General features: G+C 40.2%; 1 protein-coding gene across 19 annotated transcripts in view; it reads left to right on the plus strand.

The window, feature by feature from the left end:
• The window catches only part of EPB41L2 (erythrocyte membrane protein band 4.1 like 2), a 214,412-nt gene that overhangs the window by 40,240 nt on the left and 158,527 nt on the right, over positions 1–15,645 (plus strand). The gene's annotated exons all lie outside the window — the stretch shown is intronic.

The raw sequence follows: 15,645 nt of genomic DNA on the forward strand, positions 1-15,645 counted from the left end.
TCGATCCCTGGTCCGGGAAGATCCCACATGCTGCGGAGCAACTAAGCCCTTGCGCCACAACTACTGAGCCTGTGCTCTAGAGCCCGTGAGCCACAACTACTGAGCCTGTGCACCTAGACCCCATGCTCCACAACGAGAGAAGCCACTGCAATGAGAAGCCCGTGCACTGCAACAAAGACTAGCCCCCGCTCGCTGCAACTAGAGAAAGCCTGCGCACAGCAACTAAGACCCAACCCAGCCAAAAATAAATACATAAAATAAATTTATTTTAAAAAAAAGTTAAAAAAAAATTCATTTTGCAGATGAGGAAACTGAGGAAAGGAGAGTAAATCATTTGTATAGCAGCTGATTGGTTGAGCCAGGATTTGAACTCAAGCATGTTAGTAATTTATTATTTAAAATAAAGCAATTAAGAGATTGTTCCCTTTGATGAGAGACTTTATGAAGGTTTGACTATGGAGCTGATAGACAGTTATCCATGGGAGCTGGTATTGAGCATGTGGTGTATAGTGTAGTAATTAGGATCACTACCGGAACTAGAATGCCTGGGTTTGTCACTTAGCAGCTGTGTACTTTAATTTCATCATCTATGAAAGGGGAACAAGAATGGAACCGATTTCATAGGGTCTTAGTAAGGATTAGATCAGTTAATATATGCAAAAACTCTCAGCAGAATGCCTGGTACATGGGAAGTGTTAGGGAAGTATTAGCTGATGCTCTTATTATTACCATTTTTAAAGGGGATTCCCTCTTTCCTTAGGGTTGGTTGGTTGGTTTGGTTTTTTTTTTAGAAAAAAGAAGTTATTTGGGTGTATACCTTCCGTATTTCCTGATTTTTTTGTTTGTTTGTTTTGTCTTGTATTAGTTTCGTGATTTTCACCAGGGTTTTGCTCAGGAGGGTATTGGAATGCAGTTCTTTGAGTCTATGTAGGATTTTTAGTGTTTTTCATTTATTCTTGCTTGCTATAGCTTCTAACAGATAGTTTGAACCACCAGCATATAACATAGGAAGTCCTCCAGTCTTGAGATGATGCTTGCTGAAATATTATTCCTCCAGGTGAGCTTCACTAGTGAAATGGTATTCTTCTGGGTGAGCTTCACTAAACCACGTTAAGTGGGTGAGAGAGGGTGGGGTCGAGGTGAGCTCAAGAACTGTTTCAAGAGTGTGAGCAGCACAGTGAGAGCTGAAGGGCGAGGGGCTCATGGGAAATCCTATCAGTAAGCTGAGCAACTTTGATTATAATCATCAGCGATGGGCTAGTTGACGCCATATAGAGAGTGAGCCTAAATTGTTGATTGGCATCTCTCACCAAATATGGAGAGAGATGCATGGAAAATCAATTCACTGGTCTTTTTGTTGTCATTTCATTCAACTGTGGATAACTCCAGTGTTTGTAACATCTTGGAATGCGTGTAAGCAATAGAGGAAGAGGAAACCACTTTGGGTCAAGAAGAATATAAAAACTAGAATTATAGATTATTTAGAACACAGTAACAAGGAAAACACTACATAGCAAAACTTAGGCCACAAAAGCTGAAACCAGACTTTCATCGCTTTAAATTACTGTCGTATTAAATGAATAAAAAAAACTGAAATGAACTAAGCATTACATTTAAGACAACAGAAAGAGAACCAAGAATAAGCCCTGATAAATAAGGAAGAGGGAATTAATGACAAGAACAAAAATTAGAAGAGGAAAAAAAAAATGGAGTTGGTACCTAAGAGCTAATTCTGTGAGTGGGGGAGAGATGGGAAGTTGCCCAATAAAGGGTAAACATTTAGCTATTATAGCTGGAAAAGAAATGAGAAAAAAATTTTACACTCTTAAACCTAGTAGAAGATATTTTGAAGATATACTTCTGGTAATAATTTAGAAAATAACCAACAAAATAGAAATATTCCTAGGAAAATATAAATTTTTCCTCCAGAAGATATAGAAAATCTTGAAAATAATAATCATAGAAAAGATTGAAAAATATGAATTGCTGCGCCTAACTATAGGGAAGTGTTCTCATATTACCATGGAACAGAAAACTCCCTTACTGTTCTAGAACTATATCAAAGCATTGTTCTTAAAATATTAAGACCAACATAACTCTGATAACAAATACTGACCAGAATAATGGGAAAAAAAAAAAAGAAAGAAAACTATAGGCTAATGTCACTCATAAATATACATAAGGACCCATTAAAAAAAAGAAAAAAAGTCTGGTATAACCAAGTAGAATTCAAAAATGTAGGAATAATATGCCATTTCATATTCCTTTAATAGATTTTATCATATTGCTAACTGAAAGGGAAACATATAATTGTTTTGCTAGATAGGCATTTTATGAAATGCCAACATTCATGAAAATACTAACTAAATTTGGAATGCAGTATAATTTTCTAATATGCTAAATAATATTTTTCAAAATAATATTTAACTTTATACTTAACAGTATGATAATAATATTCTTAAGTTCAAAGTAAAAAATTATTACTTTTAGTCATTTATGTGGTTCTTGAAACTTGTCAATACAATATAAGAAAGAAATGAGCATAAGTATTGGAAAGGAAGAATCAACATTAATTTTCATGGTTTATATAATATTTGTGTGCAAAACTCAGTTGAATCATGGATTGCCAAACTTAAAAATGCTATGTAAAGAAGATCTTATTTCTAGTTCCTAATAATGCAGAGTATCTATGAACAAATCTAACAAGATGTGTAAAACCTTTATGGATAAATTATGGAACATTGAAGGATGTAAAACAATGGCTGCTGAGTAAATGGAGAGCTGTTCATTGTCCATAGATGGGAATGCTTGTTATTATAAGCATACCAGTTTTCCCTGAATACATCAGTAATTTCAGTGAAAGTCCACTCAGAATCCAGGCAGGGTTTTTATGGAACAGTTGGTTTTAAAATTCATGTGGAAATGAGCAGGTGTTCAAGAATAGTCAAAGTAATTTTGAAGAACAAGTTGGGAAGACTTGCCCTACCACACACATCAAAGCTATTAAAACTGTTGGGGTGGGACTTCCCTGGTGGCGCAGTGGTTGAGAATCCGCCTGCCAATGCAGGGGACGCAGGTTCCAGCCCTGGTCTGGGAGGATCCCACATGCCGCGGAGCAACTGGGCCCATGCGCCATAGCTACTGAGCCTGCACTCTAGACCCCGCAAGCCACAACTACTGAGCCCGCGTGCCACAGCTGCTGTGGCCCGCACGCCTAGAGCCCGTGCTCCACAACGAGAGAGGCCACTGCAATGAGAGGCCCCTGCACTGCAACGAAGAGTAGCCCCTGCTCGCTGCAACTGGAGAAAGCCCAGGCGCAGCAACCAAGACCCAACACAGCCAAAAATAAATAAATAAATTTATAAAAAAACAAAACAAACCAAAAAACTGTTGGGGCAAGGATAGATAATTAGACCAGTGAACCTGCTATAAGCCAGAAACTTCATATAAACTAATGAAAGGAAATTTGTTATATTATAGAGGTGGTCTAAATCAGTACGGAAAGGTGAAAGAAACAGGGCTGGTATGTCCACTTATTTGTTTATACAGGAAAATGATGAAATTTCATTCCTTACTTCATATCCCCAAATTCATTATAGGTGCATTATAGATAGGCTTAAAGGTGGAAAGCCAATCTTTAAAATTCTTAGAAGAAAATGTAAGCATTGTTTGGGAGTAGGAAGCAGAAAGCACAAATGATAAAGGAAAAGATTGAGGAATTTTACTCTATTAAAATAATCTTCCATACATGAAAATATACTGCAGTGGAACGACAGGGCTACGAATATGTTTGTAAAGCATGTTTGAAAGACATTATTAGTAGCCTACCTTGCTTTTTCGTCTTTCTTTACTAACTCTACTAATTTTATGCCCATTTAAAAATGGCTGTCTTCTTTGAGGTCCTTCAAAAGTCATCAGCTGTGAGCAATGAGATGTAAGCTAAGAATTTCTGAGAAAGCTTTGCTTCCTGAATATGGGGTCTGCTTTTTCTCTTTCCTTTTTTTTCCTCCTGCCTGGAATATGGATATAATGTCTAGAGCTGCAGCAGCTGTCTTGCAATGAAGAAGCTGAAGGTACTGGTTAAAGATGGCAGAGCAGGAGGATAAAAGGCCAGTTCCTTGGTGACATTCTTGGCTAGGCATGTCAGCCATGAATCACTTACTCCCATACTTGTAGTAATATGAGAAAAATGGTCTGTTCTAGCCTGTATCCTACAAAGATTAAAAGCTAGCTTATGCAAACAATTCCTATAAATTAATAAGAAAAAGAAAGACAACCTAATCGAAAAATTGAGGATGACTGGAGGCAATTCACAGAAGCGGAAACCAAATGGCCAGTAAGTAAGCACTAATAGCTAGGAAATCCAAGTTAAAACAGAGACTTAACCATAACCATAAGTCTAAAAATATCAAATGTTGGGAAACATGTAGAGAAATTGTTATTATCATTCACTGTTGGTCAGAATATAAATTGGGACAACCATCCTGGGATAACATTTTGGCAATAGCAAGTAAAATTGACCATATCACACTAGCCCGCATTCCACTAGGTAGGTACCCTAGAGATTCCTGTACTTTTGCACGGAGACATGGAAGAAGCGGTCATTGACATGTTATGACTTAAATATATGAACTACGTGAAGTTACATATATGAGCACAGATAAATCTGAAAGACTTAGTCTTGAACTAAAGATGCAGGCTATGAATGTGATGATAATATTTATGTTAAGTATGAAAGCAGTATTGAAGCTATGTCAAATAATGTCACCACCTGGCTACTGAGAGATGCAAACCTGGGCAAATATTTTCTACTCATCAGTAAAGGTTCTGGAGCCAAAAATAGATTTGTAAAATCCAACCAGTGTTAGTTCATTGCCTGTTTTATTCCTGACAGGGTCTTCTTTACTGCGGATTTTATAAATAGAGCTGTTCCTTGACCAATAATAAGCTAAGCTTTTAAAGCACTTTGCAAAACATTTTCATGTATATTTTCATTTAATTATTCTAATTGATTTCTGAGATAATAGTCAGGATTTTAATTCTTATTCAAATTAAGTGGCATTAGTTGGACTTACCTGAGTTTTAGTTTAGTTCTTTTTATCATAGTTTTATATTTTTCCAATACACAATTTAATGTCTAGGTGTACTTCATTTATGCAGCATAAGAAGTGATATTTTAAATATAGCTATAGTGACTGTCTAATTGGAGTGATCTAGTGTTGAGTCTTTTTTTTTTTCTTTTTTTAAGTGAATAATGACTTACTAATTTATTGCCTTTTGGGGGCGGGGGTGAATACAGTTCTCAAACCTTAAATCTTAGTTCTTAAACATTAAACCTTCGTTCTTAAACCTTAGTATGCACAAGAATCATCCAGTAAATTTACAAAAAATAAACAGATTCTCTGACACCTCCCCTGCCTTCAGCCTCAGAATTCTGCCCTTTCTCTTTCTCTGCATTACTAGATTAGTTTCTTAAGGGCTGTGAGCTTTTCTCATTCATTTTGGTATTCTCCACAGTGCATAAACAGCCCGGTGGTGTATGTGTGTGTTTCCTTATTAAGTGCTTACTAAATGTTTGCCAGGTGCATTCAGGAAGAACTTCCCAGAAGTGAATACCTGGACAAAGTTAGTACTGTATTAATATTATGGATGGAGAAGACTAGAAAGACTTTTAATGCTCAAATGTTAGGTGTGTGCTGAAATTGGTTTTCAGTTAACGTGTTAAGCATTATTTTCAAACATTCTTTTCCTTAGCAAGATCATTTAAAACCATGATTATAAAATGCCAGGGAAGGGTTTTACTGGAAAAGGTGTAACAAAATAAGAGTAAATGGAGAAAAAGCATGTTATTTTGCACAAGTATAGCAAGCCAGCTTGAAGGTCTTCTTAAAGAAGTTGTTCTCTAACACAGGCTACTGCGAATTGTTCAGCCCATTGGCAGCAACACAGAAAACTGCCCTTTTCACCCTTTCCAGCACATAAATGTGGACAATTCATGGCTGGAACCTATCTTCAAGAGACTGCTGGCTTTATTGAAGCCAAATGTGTGTAGAGTTTTTTATTTAGACACATGAAGGGCCTTCAGTGCTCTTGCCACATAGAAAGTAAACCACACAGAGATACTTAAGAAAACAAAAACACACAAAACACCCTCAACTTACTGTGTGTAAATACAGATGCAGACATCACCTATTTGGTAGTAAATACACCTCTGTCTTGTGCAGTCTTTACCCCTCTCAGTGTTAGCTGTGCTTTTTAATGTAGTAACTGCACAATAAATACTAATTGAATATAGGTGAAAGCAGGATGAGAACTGACAGAAATTAGTGACCGATTGTACATTTTTCATCTCTTTTGCTGTTTTTTAAAAGAGTCCAGTTACATTTTAGGATGAGTTTTCTAGTGGTGTGAGAAATTTTAAAATGTAACAGTAGTAAAGAGATTCTTCAATTGCCCGTTTAGCTCAAATCTGAATTAAACGTTCCCAGGCTGAACTTTTCTAACATGGGCCAGAAAACCCATGTGTTTGAACAGTGAACTTGACTTCTTATGCCAGGCCTCTGGATAACCTTGGGGCAGCTGTTCTTCTGTTGTTGTTTACTTATTTGAAAGTAAGTCTTGTGAAGATGTAGACAGTTAACTCAAGGAATGATTCTTTTTCTTTCTTAGGTGATTGTCTTACACCCTGTTTCATGCTGGTGTTGACTACCTCAGACCCCACAGGGTAAAGAAATCTCTAACAAGGAGGCCATTTCTTCCTACTCCTTCAATAGACACTTTCTCAGAAACATTAACAATTAGATGTACTTTGAAGATGCTGTTCAGCTGATAAACAGTAGTGCGAAATCTCTTTGATATTCTGTTTTGCGGAAGGAGATGAAAGATGGTCTGGTTTAGCACTGGTTAAGGCAAGCAGTGAATGAAAGCATGTTCTCAATAAGTGCTTGTTTTACAGCTGCAACTTATCTATTTAAATTGGAAAGATAACCTACAGGGTGTGCCTCCTGTACTTATTAGCTTCAGGCAAGCCAGGTCTCTTTACCTACTAGACATGTAAGATTTTGCCTTTGAATTTTCAATTTGGGTTCCTTGGTTTGCCTTCTAGTTTTCTTCCCAGTATAGTCTGTAGGATTTATTTGCTGGAAAAATTTAGTGTACCTTTGAAAAGGAGTTCTGAACTTGAACATATTTTAAATTACTGTTAATATTGGACTCTGAAAAATATGGTTGTCTTTTATTAAATCAAAGTAATGGGTGTGTGTAATTGAATCGAGTTTCCTTTGCTTATCATTTTTGTCTGTGTGGTTTCTGGACAGTTTCTGACATTGTACCCTTTTGGAGAAGTTACCTTTGCGTCATGATTGGAACTTGTTTGAGGTTGCAAGTCATTCTGGGGAGACAGGAAACGTTCCCTGGAAAATACTGGGCTGATTTTCTTTTTCAGTTTGTGAATTATGAGCTCGGTTTACCAGATTGCATTTTGGCATTTGACTCTCCCAGGGCAGAGTAGTGTCCAGCTTTATTTTGTGAGTAACTGCAGATGCCTTTTTGCCATTTGGGTCAGTTTGTTTGTTTGTTTATTTTGGATTTGTTTATTTATAAATGATCTGTGAAATTTTAAGCCAAAAGGGATACAAAGGAATTTCTGGTTTTCAAAGGTTCTTCTTTTATTTTGCATTCAAAAGGCAATTTTGCCTTATTTTAGAAGTTAAATATGTTACAGCTGTTGAGTAATTTACCACCTCCTGCCCTCACCTCCGCTGAAATAATGGAAGGAGAAAAATATAGATTGATTTTGTATGCCTGAATGTTAAGCTGAGACAAACTTCATCTTTGTGGCTTTATGTGATCCTTAAGATTGTAGAAAAACCCTAGATTCAAAGAGAAGATATGAGGTTTTTGTTTTTGTTTTTTAATCAAAAGGCAGATATACCTACTTTGACTACTTATTTGAAAAATGACAAATTGAGAATAGTGAGAAGCCAAGGACAATTAAGCTCAGGAAATGGCTTCACATGTTGCCTATTGCATCCGGGATGATTTGGATAAAACAGAAACAGCTGTGGTGCCAAATGCCCTGTAAATTTCAAATGCCGGTATAAAGTGTGGCGTTAGCAGTTTATGAGCTGACTTAATACAGAGCTTTGCCCACAGGTCTTCTGGTGACTTTCAGCTTTCTTCACAAAAATGCAAAATATTTGGGACCCCTTCACATTGCTAAATGAAAAATGGTGTGTATTTGGCTCCATAAAGCAAGTAGCCTTGAGAGATGGGCCTGCCTAGAAATTGACTACATTTTTGTGGGAGAACGGGTGAAAAGGGCAGTTTCCTGTGTTGCTGCCAAAAGGTCTGAACAATTTGTAGTAGCTTGTGGCTGGAAAACAACTTCTGTGAGGCAAAAACAGCAACCGCAAACTGGTTCTGGGTATGTGTGAGAAAATGCTCTTCTTTCCTACTTGATTGTCGGGCTTTATAGAAATTTTATATAGTGAATTTTAAAACTCAGCTGCTTAAAATGGTGTTTTGGTTGACTTGGATAAAAACCTGGGGAAATATATTTGGAGGTAGCCCAAGTGGTGCATAGTGTGGTACTTAAAAAAGGGCAGCATTTATACTTTGCTTTTACCGTAACCATGGGCTTGGAGAGTAATCTGTTTTTCTCCTGCCTTAAAAAGTGCAGGTAAATCTTGGCATCTAAGGCGTGTGTTTTTACAGGAATGGATTTTTTTAGTTAACTTATTAGGCGTGTGTTTTCTTAGTTCACTTGGGTGGCGTGTTCCATTTTGTATTAGAAGTATGTTTATAAAATACATATGTGAAACTACTGGTAATTACCACTTAATGGTACTGACAGTGTGCCGGGCACCATGCTCATGTCCTTACATTGGCTATGTCGTTTACTCCTCTGGAGAGGGAAAAAGCTTAGGGTGTCAGGTAACTAGAAAATGGTTGGAACCTGCCAGGATTTGGAGTCTGGTCTGTGCATTACTAATTATATCAGAATAATTACTATTTCAGATACTCATTTTGTAGAATTAAAATCTGTTAAAGATTTTTTTTTTTTGGTAGAATGGGCTTGGATATGTGGAATAAAGATAGACTTGGTTTGATTTAGTTTTAATGTTTTCACTAAGCTCTTTTTCAGTTGCAGCTTTCACCAGACCTGAGCATCTGTATACTTATTGTTGCCTAAATGCTCCAGACTTTACTTTTTTGGTCTTAATTTTGACCTCCCTCTTCTGTTGGGGATATCTATTAGCTTTTCATTAAACTACAGACAATAGCTGATTAAGGCAGCACCCTTTTCTTAATATTTTGCCCTGTTCATCAACATCAATGTCTTCTTTATTTAGTAAATGGGCTGGTGCTCATAATCTAGCACAGTGATTCTCAACCGGGATGGGGCTGGGTAGGTGATTTTTGTCTTGTAGGGAACATTTGGCAATGTCTGGAGACATTTTTGATTGCCATGACTTGAGGATGCGCTACTAGCATTTCTGTGTAGAGGCCAGGAATGCTGCTAAACATCCTACAATGCACGGGACAGGTCTTCAGACAACAAAGAATTATCTGGCCAAAATGTCAAGAGTGCAGAGGTTGAAATACCCTGACCTAGCTAACATAGGGCACAGACCAAATCTTATTAGAAACTGTTTCTGTTTTTGTGAGTTTTTCTTTTTAAATTAACTTATTTATTTATTTTTGGCTGTGTTGGGTCTTCGTTGCTGTGTGCAGGCTTCTCATTGCGGTAGCTTCTCTTGTTGCAGAGCACGGGTTTCAGTAGTTGTGGCTCGGGGGGGTCTAGAGCGCAGCTCAGTAGTTGTGGCACATGGGCTTAGTTGCTCCGTGGCATGTGGGATCTTCCTGGACCAGGGCTCGAACCCGTGTCCCCTGGATTGGCAGGTGGATTCTTAACCACTGTGCCACCAGGGAAGTCCTGTGAGATTTTTTTTTTAAATACAAAAACAACTCTGTTAATTTGGCAAGTTTTTATTTTCTATTCTGGAGGTGGCGGAAGAGGCTATCCATCTGTCTGCTCACCTAGCCCTAAGCCAAATGACACAAGTTGACCTTGCACTGGATTCTATCTTCTAGCTGCTCCTTACCTTCATCCCCTATCCTGACCTAGACGAGATCACACCTTCAACTATTATCTGCCATTTTCTTAGCCAGGATTAGTTGACTACCTATTAAGAATGGTACATGAAATACCTTAGCTTGGGGTGGGAGAAAAGCAAAAGAATGGAAGGAATACCCACAAAAGTTTTGACTGGGATGAAGGTCGTAGTGTGCCTCTCACTGTTATATTGAGTTCAGAGGATACAATTGTGAGTGATCTTCATAGGCCCACTCATAGGCCCACACATATCTACAGTGCCATCTGTTGATTAGCTTTTGTGAACTGAAAACAAATAGAATGGATGAATGAAATTTTCAGATAATCTGAAAAAGAAGAAATCTCTAGGTCAAATAGCTATCACAGAGCTGCCATATTGGTAGGGAAATTGACTGACTTTTGCTTTTTATTGTCTTGTGAATTCTTGGGCCTAACCTTTGTGATTTTGATTAAATGTAACAAGTTGCAAGGAGCAACCTGTACCGGTATCTTGATGTCTTTGCAAGTACTTGGGATGCTGTACCTCCTTTCTTTGCATCTTCATCCTTCAGAGATGGATTTCACCATCATTCTCTGCTCGTCTGCTTTTTTGCAGGTTGCTTGAAGTAGGTATTTCTCAGAGAGAGTTGTAATCATTGGCTTCCTCTCCCGCGGCCCGTACTAGGTTACGTGTCCTAGCACAGTGCTCGGTATATAGTGGCCATTCCCTACACACGGAGTGGATGAATGGAGGAGGAGGAGGAGGAGGAGGAAGAGGACGAAGAAACGCCTTAGAAATCTTACAACTCAGTAACAGAAGACAGTTCCTAGAGCTTTGGAAACTCAGGGTGCCGGGAAAGGAGCCTAAGTAAGTGAAGGGTAGGAATTGTTATGTTAGCATGACCTTATTGGTGTTGTTTGTGCTGTGCACATTTTTTATTTTTTAAAAAACGTTAGCAGTCTGGGTGACTGAGGCGGGAAGGCTAGCCTGTGGCCTTGGCCATATCTGCAGGTCTAAGTGGTGTTCATGTCTTTTACCTGAGGTTCCTCTAAGCTAAATTGCCCTCTTGCTCTGAAGAGCATATAGCCTTTGCATGTTCTCAAATCTGCCTATTTGCTGGCATATGTGATTTCAGTGTAGATTTCTCAACTGAGTAGTCAGGTCGTGTACGGTTCCCCTCCAGGAAGAACTGAGATAGATAGATAGATAGATAGATAGATATTGGCTGCGTTGGGTCTTCGTTGCTGTGTGTGGGTTTTCTCTAGTTGCGGTGAGCAGGGGCTACTCTTCGTTACGGTGTGCGGGCTTCTCATTGCAGTGGCTTCTCTTGTCGTGGATCACGGGCTCTAGGTGTGTGGGTTTCAGTAGTTGTGGCACACGGGTTCAGTAGTTGTGGCTCGTGGGCTCTAGAGCGCAGGCTCAGTAGTTGTGGTGCACGGGCTTAGTTGCTCCGTGGCACGTGGAATCTTCCCGGAGCAGGGATTGAACCTGTGTCCCCTGCATTGGCAGGCAGATTCTTAACCACTGTGCCACCAGGGAAGTCGCAAGAACTGAGTTTTAAATTGATAGAAATAACCCTTGAAACCCTGCAGTGATTTCCCTGTGGCAGCTCTCTTACAGAACATTGAGTTCTGGTCTTGACCTTTTATTGCCTCCTTGGGCAAATTTGCTTCCTTAGCTTTCACTTCTCCTGGCCCTTGAATTTCAAGAGACATAGCTTTATTTTACTCTGGGGTTTATTATGTGCCTGAGTGCCACTGTTAGTGGCCTGGGTTAGAATAAATAGCAACTCTGTAATCCACCTGTTTTGTTTTTCTGTTGAATTACATAAAAACATTTATTAGACAATTTGATTCAAAATAGAGATAATTACGGGAAAAGCTGTTTCTTTCAGCGAAAGGCCCACTAGCCAGGCACCAGTGCTTGTCACTGTGGCCACGCCGTTGGACTTGTCCCTTGCAAATTGAATATGCCTGATTGCACAGGTGTTTGCATGGCTGAACAAATTATATTTGGACAATGAACTGTTATGCCTGACAGTGATTAGAGAGGCAGGGCAGAGTTGCACATGGACTACTTTGGTAAGAGAATTGAGGAGAGAATATTACCAAACATTTTTGTAAAATAAGAGAAAACCGAGACTTTTTCTTTTCTTCTTTAATGGTTAAATGCCCTTAAACTTGTTGATATTGGAAGTCAGCCTTGTACTGGGCAGATTTTTTAAGAAAAAGAATGTCTAGTAACTTTTTTGTTTCTTTACTTATAACATTGACTTTGTTGAACACTCTGGTTTTCCTTATTGGAGGACAGCTGTGGTTAGATTGTGGCTGAGATCATAGGAAGATCCAGTATCCAGTGTCAAATATTTTTTGTCTGTCATTTTTTTTTGCTCTATGTACAAGTGTGAAATCTATGTCCAGGAGAGTGGCGGTGTGGGTTGACTAGGGAACTGTCGTAGGATATATCTGGAGGTCTCTAGGAGTCCTGTTAAAGTTCGAGGCTGTGAATTTGAATGGAGAAAAGTTATCATCATCACATGTTTTTTGTGTGGCGTCATGGGTGCAAGGCTGAAGTAAGGCTGGAGTTAGGTGGAGCCGCAGAGCACACAGATGTGCTGGAGGACAGCGGGGCTGGGAGCTGAGGGTCTAGTGGTGGCCCGTGGAATCCAAGCTGCTGAAGGAGGGTAGTGAAGACAGGGCAGCGGGAAGGTGGTGGAGGCACCGGCCGCTCAGGGTCAAAGTAGATGGGGGGGGTGGTTCAAGAAGCAGGACGGAAGGGGATCAGAGGTTGGGACGAATGAAAATGAGATAATGGTAGGATCATATATAGCTCTAGGGCAGGATTTTCCAAGAGATCATTTTAGAAGGTCATGACTGGCATTTAGAAAATGAATAAACAACATGAGAGTTGGGGCCTTATCTAGCCTCTACAGGATTTTACCTGAATTGAAAAAAGAAGGCTTCCCCTTTGGGAAAAGTTTTCCATCAGCACTTATCGTACCTTGGATCCACCTCCCTGGCTGGAGTGGAGCTCTGCCACTGCATGAATCTTCCCCGTGGGAGAGGAAAGAGAAAGGGGAGTGGGAGGAAAGAGGTGCCCCTTTTTCCGCTGAGGCAGCCCGCTGGCAGGGAGAAGGCTCACTGCGGAGAGGGGCTGGGGCTGGATTTGGCACAGACTGCCTAGGCTTAGGCTTTAGGCCTGATCAGAGCGACCATTTGAAAACTGTGTTTCCATTAAAATTGCATGTGTTTACTGTGTATTTGTGAACTGGTTTGGGATGTAAATGTTTTACTCTGGGTCACAGAAAAAAATTGAAAGCTAGTGTTTGGGAACCGTGGGAATGGGTAACTGAGAGGGTGCGGAGGGCAGGATCATGGGGTTCGCTTTTAAAGTAGGAACCAACACACACACACACACACACACACACACACACACACACACACACACACACACACACACACACACACACACACACACACACACACACACACACACACACACACACACACACACACACACACACACACACACACACACACACACACACCCTCTGCTCTGTGCCTTAGAGAAAGGAGTAGGTAGGAGTATGGGTAATAAAAACAATTTCGATTTGGAATGCATTCTAGGTTTGGGATTCAGCCCCCCTCTCCCCTAGTAGAGACTACACGTGATCGGGTGGTAGAGGAAAGTATGGCCCAGGTATTGGTTGACCTTCTGGCTCCACACTGGGTCTGTGGAGCTTCTCTGTCAGACTGAGGGAAATAGATTGGAAAAAAAGTCAGCGTGTGGGTCATCGCCAAGATCCTGTAATTCTGTAAAAGCTGGGGGGTGAGGAGAGGGGGCTTTTGATGTGCTCTGGGTCTTAGGGAGAGAGCTTTCTGCAACTTAGAGTTATGGTGACCACATAACATGTAATCAGCCGTATAAAATTGAAAATTAATTTTTAGATGGTTGTGAGGGGACAAAACTCAGTAAAAGATCAAGTAGACAGTCGTGGGAATTGTGAGATATAAGTTCTGGCTTCTTTCTCCTTCTGCTGTCTTGATGATTTTTTAAAAATAAATTAGCATTAGCATCCCAGTATGATCTTGGCTTTCCATTTAGAAATGTGAAACAGACAAACACATCTGGATGTTCCTGGTCCATCTCCCATTGCTTTGAGTAGTAAAATCTTGACAGTAAATTGTAAGCCCTTGTGTGGCTTTCTAGACTGAACTCGGGAGGTGGAGCGTTTCGTTTCCCTTCATACTGGACCATGTTGGTCAGGTGTTGGCAGTGGGAAGCAGGTGGCCACAGTTCCGTGGCTCTTAAAAAAGGGATCAGGGCACGGTGGAGTGGGGAGTTCGGTGGTTTGGGCGGAGGCCCAGTTTCCCGTGGATCTTTATCCACAGTTTCCAAGAGTTGCCATGCCGACCCCTGGTCGGGTGCCCCATCTCTGGGTGGGCCCCTGGCTGGAGCAGTGGTGGGATCAGGGTTCTTCGTCGGGCTGTCTAGTATGAATGAAGGATGGCAGAAAGGGTCATCGCCCACTCATTCTTCTGGGGAGCAAATGTGTTTCAGGTGAAACTGCTTATGTGTGTTTTCCTTAGAAGTGTTAAAATTTGCAGTTAAGTTTTCAAGTACTTTCAGGTGTGTTATAGATTAATTGGCCCTTCTTAAGCAGGCCTGGGGAGTTAGTATTCCCTTTAATGACTGTTTCTGCAGGGGGGAAAAATAATAATAGCTAACATTTACTTAGAGTTTACTTTATGTCAGAAACCGTCATTCTATATTATTTTATCTTATCTGTACAGATAGCCAGGAATTAGATTTTCTTAGCTTCATTTTACAGAATAAGGATTGAGGCTCTCATCTCCAGCTTCACTTTTGTCATCCTCATCTCATTCCCCCACTGTGCTCACTCCGTCCGCAACCAAGTCCTCACTTCCTCTTGGGTTGGGGTGCATGTATGTCCCCCCCCCCCCCCCAAGGCAGTGACTCAGAACCTGGCCTATCATGAGTCAGGGATTGCCTATAGACAGGCGTGCAGAATTAGTCCTTCTCAGGCCTGCTGGTTGTCAAATAACGGTTTAGAGCTGCTAAAGTTTAACCTTCAAGGATGGTGCTGACGGTATCTGCTGTGCTCTACGAAATGTTTAAAGCTGAAGAGTTGTAAATGCTGGATTCCTAAGCAGAGTACAGTCAAGTGTGACTGTGAGGTTTCTTGGGCCGGGAAAGACTGTGTTTTTATGTTAAATAGCATTGGGTGGCCTAAGCTGCATTCCAGATACAGTTCAGAGCCATGGCTGGTAATGACATCACCTCCACAGGTGCCAAATCATTCTTTCTTTTTTTCTAATATAGCCTGCCCATGCCTTTTTTTTTTTTTAAAGGATGTTTAAGTACTGCTGTGAGGTTTTGTTGCAAAATAAGTATGAAATCCAGTTCTGGGTGTGTGTGTGGAAGTAGGGAGATGAAAATACAGTGCTTTTGGAAAACCACGCACTTCCAGAAATTCCAGTTTTAGGTTACTTGCGTTCAGTCACTCCCAAGAGATTTTTATGTGGAA

This window comes from Balaenoptera musculus, chromosome 12 (genome assembly GCF_009873245.2).
Source record: "Balaenoptera musculus isolate JJ_BM4_2016_0621 chromosome 12, mBalMus1.pri.v3, whole genome shotgun sequence".
Taxonomy (NCBI): domain Eukaryota; kingdom Metazoa; phylum Chordata; class Mammalia; order Artiodactyla; family Balaenopteridae; genus Balaenoptera; species Balaenoptera musculus.